Below are 8,579 nucleotides of genomic sequence, written 5' to 3'. Positions count from 1 at the left end.
AATCCAAGACCGCACAAATAGCAGGGAGAGATTCCTCGGCGATACAGCGAGAGGCGTTGCAGCCCACTTTCGCAGTTATCAGCTTGTCTTCTGTTTGATGAAAAGTGACTGTCAGCACAAAAGTGGAGCTGCCTGCAGTTCTGAAGGACAGATTACCAGGAACAGCCAGATCAGATTAGCAGATGTTTTGACACAATGTCTTCATCACAAGTGTATGTTGTTTATATATATATATACACACACACACACACACACACACACAGTTTTTTCATTTCTGTGCATCCCAAATGTGTGATCAATGACTGTGTGTCTAGAACTCTTTCCTGACTGTAGCACTGTGGCTTTGAAACTAGTGCTATGCAGTCTGTTGCGATCTCACCCTATTGCGGTTGTACTGCTGAGTGTCAGGCACATAAGAAATTTGATCTAATTAAATGCTTTTTCCACACCTATTTCTTTAGTTTACATCTTAAGAAAAATGATACCTCCCGTAAAAAGCACATTGATGTAAGACATTGTGTCTGTCCAAATCCTTCCATCTCCATAAGCAGTACACAACAGCCCCCTACCCCCACAAAATCACACCATAGCAGTGGTGGTTCTAGACCATGTTAGGTGGGGGGGCATGTCTGGGGCAACTTGTGATTTAGGGTGGGCCCATCATCTTCCCCGCGTTTAGCCGAATTAACAGGGGGTGCTGACGGTGTTTTGTCCGCAGTGGGGTGGGGGGTGGTGCTGACGTTGTTTTGGCCGCGGTGCTAACGGTGTTTTGTCCGCAGTGCGGGTTGGGAGGGCAGCAGGGGGGCAACCCCCATTGCCCCCCTGTAGAACCACCCCTGCACCATAGACCTTTGAAGTCTGAACACACACTTTTCTTTTGACTGATTGATGCAGAGTTCTGCTTCATATCCCATGATGCACTGACCTTGTTGTTTTAAGAAAAGCTTTTAAGGGAATTCTTTAACTATATTTTTTGTCTGTATGCAACAGAGAAGCACAGACACGGGGGTCAATCAGCAGAGCAGCTTTGAATGGCCATGTAAGTCTGCAAAAAATTGTGATAGGTTGGACTTTGTCAAGAGTATCCGTCACATTAGGGAAATGTTCCGTTTTGCTGACATACCTTGGCAAACCGAACATATCCCCCTGTGAAAGATCTCGCTTCTATTCTGGGCTCAGCATACACAAATGACATGCTGTTTTGTAAACACAGAACTGAATTATATTTTCATAATTTGGTAGGCACCAGGTCTCGCTTACAGAACAGTAACAAAACATTCAAGTTGTAACGGCTTCACAGATATGTTTCAGACGTCATATTTCAATATTTTCCTTATGGGTTTGAACTGGGGTAGTTACTAAAAAGGTGTTGTAAATTGAAATACTTTAGGAATAAGACCTGTAGTTTCCTGAAATCAATGCAATCAAAGCACAGTGTAGGGTTGTAGTTTAATATCTTTACATTTATTTTTGTGCTTATTTATGACTTCATCCAAATCATATAATGTTTGTTAACACTTTGCAAAAGGTCTCCAACATTAGTTTATTAAGATAGTAGGTACTCAGTAACTACATGTTAGTTACTCATAATAACAGTGTAATTATACAGTTGTTAATGTGTACTTAATGTGTAAAGATTGTTAAAGGAATAAGTAAGTACACATTTGTCTGGTAAGGATGCATTTGGAGCTGTACCGTGCATCATTGGCGTAGGTTTAGGGGGGCGGTGGGGACGTTGTTGAGAGAGCCTTAAATTGTCCCCCACAACATTGTATGCCTGACTCCATAGGCATAGGGGACACATTCCCCCCCATATTGACAGCGTCCCCTCCAGTTCAGAAAAGAAACCTAAGCCCCTGCTGGGCATGGCTCTTTACACGTTATCGCATATTAAGTACATATTAACAAATGCATAATTACACTGTTCTTATGAGTAATTAACATGTAGTTACTGAGCACCTACTATGTTACCTAATGTTTTTCACTTGGTGTAGTTTAGGTTCTATTTATGTCCAGTCGCTCACCCTGGACTCGGGGATTTGCTCTTGGTGAACAGAGGGGACATCTGTCAGTTACGACCCTGCTTCTATGAAAAAAATTTCGGTTTAAGAAGCTTTCCAAATTGCACTATGGGCATCTCGACTCCACTACACACAGTGTACACTTTTCCACTGGGACTAAATTAAATTTGGTCACAAAAGTGTATTTTAAAGCCTAATTTATCTAATCAAATCCCTTCATTCACAGTCCCAAAGGTGCATAAACCACATAAAAGTATACAGTCATTTGAATGGATTTTGTACAGTGAGTCAAATGAGGTTTTAGAAATGACTTTGCAACCAATCTATTTTTTTAAAATATATTTGTAATTATGCCCATGGTATTATCCCAGTGCTTCAGTTCAGGGGTTTCAGATTTAATATTGATTTAAAGGTCTGACTACTGACACCAATACCAAAATATGACTGCTTATGCCGTGTAATATTTCCCTCTCCCGGCCTCCCTGACGCTGCCCTGCTTTATTGCCAGTGACCGGACTGAGCCCCACGGGAGACGGTCATCTTCTCTCCTGCAGCCTGCCCGGGGTGCTCTGGTTCAGTGCATTTGAGGCTCTGGGCCAGTGACTGCATTCATACACGCTGTTCTACCTTGACTTTTAATCAATAGTTGAATCTTACACCTTGTTTTTAACTAACTGATTTTTTTTCTTTTTCTTTTTAATTATTTTTCGCTACTGTACAGATTTTCGGGCGGCTTGCCATCACGCGCTCTGTAAATTAAATGTTGCTGTAGTTTAAGTAATTGGTTCAATTAACCAAGAGCTTAGGTGAAATGAGAAACATCAGAGGAGCCTGCTCTCAAAGGAGAGATTTACCCAATGCTCCTCCATCAGCCTCCCTGTAGACTAACACCAACTGGCTTCTTCCACAGTTTGAGCATGCAGTGACTATTTTCTATTACCCAGCATGCTCCTTTCTCCTTTTAGCATGCATGTTATCTCTGCTAGGGTGGTACCTTCTTCGTAGAAATGCTCCGAATTGGCTTATGACAAAACTTACTTTGATCCTTCCCCTGAGGTCTTAATTTTAAAATGGTCTAGCAGTAACATTTTACTTATGAAATATAGTGTATTGCACTGATCTTTCCGGTCTACAGGAACTAATAAGTAATTCTTTGTGTTTGCATACCACGGGTTTGTGTGTATCGGATCCTGTTTGATGTTCTCCTCTAGGCAAGAAATCCATGGAGTGATGGTCAGAAAAAAATACCCCTAACCCCCTTAAGCAGGCTGAATTGGTATTAAACACTTTAGATTACTGCTGTCTTTGTCTTGGTTTATTGTGTATGATATGTTAAATTGTCTTGTACTTTACAGTTTTGGTTGACTACTGTTTCAAAATGAATTCTCATATGAATTAGTTTCTATTTCCAATTCCAATTGATTATTATTATTTTTAATTGCTCTGTGTCTGAAAGCATTTATCCTGTGCTATTTAAAAAGAAGAAAGGGATTGTTTTTGGTCAGAGGCTTAGGAAAATTAATCCTGTAGTGAATCAAATGGGCAATTTAAAAGTAATGTTCTTAATAGATGTTCTACGGAGCAGCATAAGAAATAAAAGTTTGCTTACATAACTCGATCAAATGTGACCTCCGAGGTTGTGAGCAGCGTCTCGGAGATTGTTTGTGAATGCATTAAATGAATATAAACAATTATTTTTAATTGGATTTTTCTTGCTTATCAGTACATTATTAACATGATATAGGTGGCTCGAATTTGTCAGGGGGCATTTAACTTTTATTGGTTAACAATAAACAATACAATATAGTGTCGTAAACAATTCAATCAAGTATCATTTTGAAGCCCTTTAATATGAGTGTTGTATTACCAGTCTGCCAAAGAGAATATTGTCTGTGTTTGCATTTAGTAGAATGCTGGTGATTTACTCTTTATTAATACATGTGTCCTGCCTACATTTATTGAGATGCAGCTATCGGCTAGAACGCATTTCAGGAACGAAGGCAAGATCACGTCTCCAAACAAGAGCCCCTAGATTGTATCTCTGCTGTCACAAGGGATCAGCACATTATTCGTGAATCGGATTCGATATGACCGATATGTCCAAAACAAGCAGAATCATTCCTATACAAGCTGCTTCTGTTTTGGCCGAATATGTGCACCATTTTTTAAATTTCCCTTCACTGCAGCTCTGTGCCCCCTTTCTGAGAGGCCTGTCTTAGATACTTAAATAACCACCCCCTCTGTAAAGTATAGCAGGAGGCACCAGATTAGATGTTCTCCCGTTAATCCTGGATAGGGTTAAATAATTTTGTCATCTGCAGAATTTTTTGAACCCCAGTGAGTTTAAATGACACTACCGTGTCCTCGACCAAGTGTCACCTTTGACTTCCCCCCCCCACACAAATCCCATTGTTATGTGTTTGCTGTGCAATAATTACTGACAGCAAACACTGAGAGCTCAGGACCGCAAAGCATCCCACAGATATTGCCTCCTGCTCGGCTTGTCACTCAATCTTAATGCATTTTCTTTTTCGCACTGAATTTAAACTCCTCGCTTACGAGCACATATTGTCAGAGTGGGGTGGTGGGGGTTGAAGCACAACATTCTATTCTACCAGGAATCTACAGACATGTGTGAGCATTGGATTAAAGCAGGGAAACACATTGTGGCCAAGTATGCAACTGCTTGAGGATGCTTTCAAACCAAACTTTATGGCATATAAGGAACCCTAGTATATATTCTGAACAAGAACGTTTTTTTATTTTTGATTTGAGGTGCTCTTCCACCCGAGAACAAGACAAGTTTCACTTCATGGAATTTTAGATTCCCATTTTGTCTTCAAGAACAAATCGGATCTTTCTAAGGGTGAAAGAACCGTCTATCAGTTGTTCCTATTGATTTGTGTTGAAAAACAAAAATGATCGATAGGGTTGCCTACTCGCCTGATGTTTTGTTTGGCTGTCCTTGCCTGTTTTTTAAGATGTAATTAGCTTTGATAATCCATGTCCATTTCTAATTTGGTGGTCTGATGAGGAATCATGCTGTTATTAATAATTAGTGCCAATGACTACTAGAAAAATAACATGGCAGATATCTGACTGATTCTTTAATTAATTTGTATCACCTGATTGTATTTTAAAGACTAATTTTAATTGAAGCCAATGCTTAATAAAGTTGTGATTCCTCATCAAATCCATGTGATCTATAATATACTGCATCAGGTCAGTCTAAAAGACTTCAGCTGGTAAACCTCAAATGGATCATGTGGGTTCGTCTTTTGCTGCAGAACATTTTAATCATCTTCTCTGTCTGACGAGGAAGACTGGACTTAAAACGTTCCAGCTAGTACAAATCTAGTTTCTGTTCCCATAGGGGTTAGAAATCAAGAGAAATGTAGTATTAGAATTCTACAACATGAAACCACTTAAAGCAGCAGTATGGACTGTTTGCCATTTGAGGCAATTGAAAATTAAAAAAAGATATGTGAATTAATCGGACATGAATATATATGAGCTTTTTTTTTTATTTTTTATTGCCAGACAGAAATGATTTCCAGGTAATCACTGTCTAATTATCTTCAGTAGGACTACACTGTTTAATTAAATATGTTCCTCCTCGACCCCCCAACCCACCCCCCCCACCGTCTCCTGAAATTCTCTTTATGGCAAAATGCAATCATCTCCTATTTCCAAAATGAGAAGGCAAAGACTTGAAAAATACAAGCCTATCAGGTTGCAACTATTTACATTATTGCTAATATCTAGCTGTCAAGAAAAAATGGATGTGTTATCATAGCTGTAAATAAGCGAACTACCGCATGCTGCTCAGCTCTGTACAATCATGTTGATGGTAGCTGCCTTTGTGTGTGCCTGTCCTTGTTTGTCCATGGGTTTAAAATGATAGTTGCTACCCCTCTACCACCTTGTCCAATACTGTAATTTGGCAATGACCTGATGTTCAGTTATGCAGTTCTGTTCGCTAAAGACCTTTAATGACAATTTACGACATTCACTGGATTGTGCAAGAGTCAGTGATGTTGTTGCCTTATTGATTATGATGAATAGAGAGCCTAATAAAACTGAAACTCATAAAATGTGTTAATGGATAATAAAACCATGGCTGTTCATTCTGTACCAGTTAAAAGGTTGTGAATAATAAACAGTAGCAAGACAAAGCAACTCTTTTCTTCTGAGGTCACACATCGATGATCATGAAATTCAATTATCAAATGAGTAACTCTGTGTTTTCATAGGTAACACACAGTTAATTAATTGGGAATTCTATAAGCTTAGACAGAGTCCCGATTCATGTGCAATCAGACAGTCTTGCATACCGAGTCTGCATCTCTGACCCCTCTCAGAAATTATCATATTAAAGCATAAAGCTGACATGATGTACAAAACAGGATGACAGCAGCAGAGTGACGGTGCTGCACAAATTCAGCCAAGACTCAGATCTCGGTGACAAGTCCCTTGCCTTCTACCAGGTTTAGAAGAAATGTTCTTTCTTAGCTGCTGCAGCAGGCTGGCTGGCATGTTCAAAAAGTGGAAGTCACAGTCAGGAACGCATCTCCTGTTGTTTCATACTCTTGGCTCTCAGTGGATGCCTGAGTTTCATTTTACACTTAAATGGCCGTTGGGTTGATCTCAGCAAGCCTAACTGCCGATTGCAAGCGAAGAGCTGTCTTTTAAATATTTAAACCACCCAACATTTAATTTAACACTTAACCTGGCAGAGGGCTTTTAAAATATTGTCAGGCGCACCACAGAATTGCCTGTAGTCTTGCGAAAGGACACACACAGTGGGAATTGAAGTAGCTCACAGTCATGCTCAAACACAGCGCCTGCTTATTCTGTGAGCGTGTTGGTGTACTTTGACTGGTATTAATATTCTACCACCCTATAGCTTGCATTTAATCAAATGTTAAGGGCTTGGTTAAGATGCAGAAATAGGGTGTTAAATGACTCCTGTGGCAAATACACTTGAATATTGAAATCCCCCTCCCAAAGCTTTGAGGGTGACCCAGAGTCAGATGCTTACCATACAATTGCCTCCAATCAATAGATGTCCAGCAAAACTTACTGGAGCAAAAATAAACAAGCCTTTGATCATAAAACGAAACAAGGGGGAGGAAATCCTGTTAATAATTGAGTTCCAGCAGAGACTGACACACTTTTCGAACAGTTTGCTGTTTAAGAAGTGTTTAAAGAGGAGTTGACATGTTTCCACAAAATGGAGCAAAATAGAGGACATATCTGTTAAATTACACTTCTAAGCTATTCTAATCTTCTCTTATACCCTCATTTTATATACTGTGATGTGTAATACATTTTTATAATGGTATTTGTCTAACCCATGTAGTATTGTGTATATTATATATTTTTTGTAGTAAACATCCTTATCCAGAGCAGCTTGTTATAATATATCATGTTATTTATACAGCTGTTTTTTTTACTGGAGCAATGTAGGTACAGTACCTCGGTCAAGTGTCCCCCACCTGGGACTGAATTCACAACCCTCTGCTCAAGGGTCCAGAGCCCTAACCACTACTCCACTCTTCTGCCCATATGTACAGTGTATGCAAGTGGTTGTTGAACCATGTAAGTCACCTTGGCTAAAGGCAGCTCCTAAGTAACTTGATAGTATAGCAGAAGGGAAGGAAGACAACAACAACCTCTAATAGGCATGTTTCACTTTGAGTGATCTCCTTGACAAAACAAACTTAACCATGCAATCCAAAGGTACTTGGAACACGCTGAATAAACTGGGGGTAAAACCTTCAGCAACTGTTGGAACAGAGCACTGCAAGATTCTGTGTTTTTGAGGTGGATTTAACAATTACATTGTTTTTGTTTGCTTGTATTGCTCTGGTATTTAATGAGGGTCCTATAGTTGTATAACACATTTCCTCCTCATAGCAGCATCTGAATACAGGTCAACACGTTGTACAGTTGCTGACTTATTTATGATTACATACGCACAAATATTGCACAAAATTGTGTTACTGCAGACTCAACTAAGCACTTTGCATTCTAGCTTCTTGCCATTATTTTGAAAAATCTAATCTGAGAATATTGCATAGTGTAGGGACATCTGTTCTTCAGATAAAGATCAAATGTTTTTCCAGGTTTCTCTCTGATGGAGGTTTTATGTCAGTAAATGTTACACTTTGCACTGGGGCTGAGGTTGCCACAAACTGCTTTACTAGGTAGGATAGATTTTGTATTTAGTGGCCTGTCTGCCCAGGTCTGTGTGATTATCCAGCTTTCTTATTCTTGTACTTTTTAAAAGCGATGCCTCTTTGAAAATGTTTTTATGAGTGCCCTTTTGAGATGCATTTAAAACAAATGGAAAGCACTTTTGAAAAGAAAAACCATGCTCACTTAATATGAGTAATCGGTACTCAGGGACTACATGCTCCTTGGACCCACTTCCAAGGCCATGCACTATATATATATATATATATATATATATATATATCTTAGCTCCTGGGCCTGCTCCTTGTGAATTGTGTCTGATTGGGCTGATTGAGTTTAATAAGAGTTGAGCACCAGTCT

The sequence above is a fragment of the Amia ocellicauda genome, chromosome 3 (assembly GCF_036373705.1).
Source record: "Amia ocellicauda isolate fAmiCal2 chromosome 3, fAmiCal2.hap1, whole genome shotgun sequence".
Taxonomy (NCBI): domain Eukaryota; kingdom Metazoa; phylum Chordata; class Actinopteri; order Amiiformes; family Amiidae; genus Amia; species Amia ocellicauda.
The sequence above is the reverse complement of the archived record's forward strand: the minus strand, read 5'-3'. Positions refer to the sequence as shown.